This window comes from Muscardinus avellanarius (assembly GCF_963383645.1).
Source record: "Muscardinus avellanarius genome assembly, chromosome: 10".
Lineage (NCBI taxonomy): Eukaryota > Metazoa > Chordata > Mammalia > Rodentia > Gliridae > Muscardinus > Muscardinus avellanarius.
The window spans coordinates 19,764,314-19,766,157 of record NC_137796.1 but is presented as its reverse complement, the minus strand read 5'-3'; positions in this window follow the sequence as shown (position 1 = coordinate 19,766,157).

The following is a 1,844-nucleotide window of genomic DNA, read 5'->3' as shown; positions in this document are numbered from 1 at the left end:
CCCAGCTCTGAGCTAGTGGCAGAGGCCACACTGACGCTTCATGCCCCCAGGGGGCCGCTTGTCTAGAAAGATCTAGGACCCGCGTTGTCCTGGAAGGGCGTCCAGGTGCTGCGGAGAGTCCACAGTGTCACCGGTCTGTCTCCAGCAGTCAAGGGGGGGAGGCCTCACAAAGCGACCTCCTGCGCTGGGTGTTGACAGCTATGTAGGAGTTTGCCAGGGGGAGGAACAGTCTAGAGATAAATACAGGATGCCCATTGTGTCCAGGAAGGGTGCCCCTGGCAGTAACGGAGTGGCACTGGCCATGGCAGAGCCCTTCCGCACACAGCTCTTCTCCCTCTCGTCTAGTAATCACCCTGAGCCTCCGTTTTTGCATTTCAAAATGGAGATGGTACTCGCCACCCCAGAGGTAGCGTTGTGGTAACCGGTGAGGTTTTCTGGTATGTGCAAGTGTTGGATTAACGTGAGCCACGCTTGGAGCGCCTACATACCCATGGCCTCACCAACCTCTCAAGCCCCTTAAGATGCAGATGGAGCCCTGGAACGCCCAAGTCGACCGTGGAGGGCCATATGCAACGTGCGAGATCTCCCCCAGGAAACCCAGCCCCCACCTCTCCACACCCTAAGAAGTCTCAACCTTCATCTCAGAGACACAGGGCCTAGCAAGGCAAAGGGGGCCCCGGGGGAACCTCTGGGAGAGAAAGGACCTGAGATGACCCTTGAGGAGAGAGACGCCTTTACCCTCCTTAGCATCAGGTGCCACCTCGGGCAGCACTCAAGGAAGTGCGTTAAGGGGCATTTATTAAGTGCCTATGCTATGCCACTTCACTCAGTAGTAAGGAGGTACCCAGGGTCATGGAGGTCAGAGTGAGAAATCAAGACATTTTTCTGAGGGAACTCTAGACCGGTTTTCAGCAAGACAGTCATGTGATCCATTTTTCCTTTAAGAGAGATCTCTCTGGAAGCCGCAGAGGACCCATTTATGTCTCCTTCCCCAGACACACACTCACACACATGCACACACACACACACACACACACACATGCATGCGCGCACGGCCACAGTACACACGGGCACACCCACCAATGTGAGCACAGATGCCAGAGCCTGTGTGTATTTTTAGAAAAGTGAGGATCGCAGGCCCTGAGATTGTTCTCGAATTTTCTGGTGTGAAATCACAGTTCCCTAAGCAGCGGTTCCTAGCAGGCCTCCGCTCCCCGCTCCCCGGGTCAAAACTGGTCCCTTGGTTTCTATGGAGACAGAGTGGCCTGACAGCCTGGGAAGGCTAAGCCACATGGAGCGGGGGATTCCCAGGTCAGCTGCCCAGCAGAAGGAACATTCCAAGGCTTTCCACACAGACCCTTCCTCCGAGGGCAAGCCCCCAGCTCTTGTCCCTGCTTTACCTGTGAGCAGAGGAGGCTTGGGGAGGCCAAAATGCTTGGCCCAAAGTCTCTGCCAGGAAGCAGCTGAGACGACATTAGTCCAGGATCGGACTTCTGAGCGAGACTCCCCAAAGATAGAGCTCTGATTCATTTGTTAAACAGAAAAACCAATTAGTCAATGCAGTCTATTCAGCTGACAGAGACTCCATCAAAACATGGGAAGCCCTTGGAGGGAAAGACGCATAGGGTGAACGGGGTCCTTAGGGGAGACGAGGCTGGGCAGTTCTCCATCTGCCTTCCCTGGACAAGTTCTGTCCACATGATGTCATCCCCAGGATCGGGGAAGCTGGCGGCCTCACAAGAGGGGGGCAGGCTGTTTCCCCAAGGGGCCCCACTTCCTAGGAAATAAGAGACCCCACTCCCTCATCCCTCTCCATTTCCCTGGTGTCCAGCAGGGCCACGCCA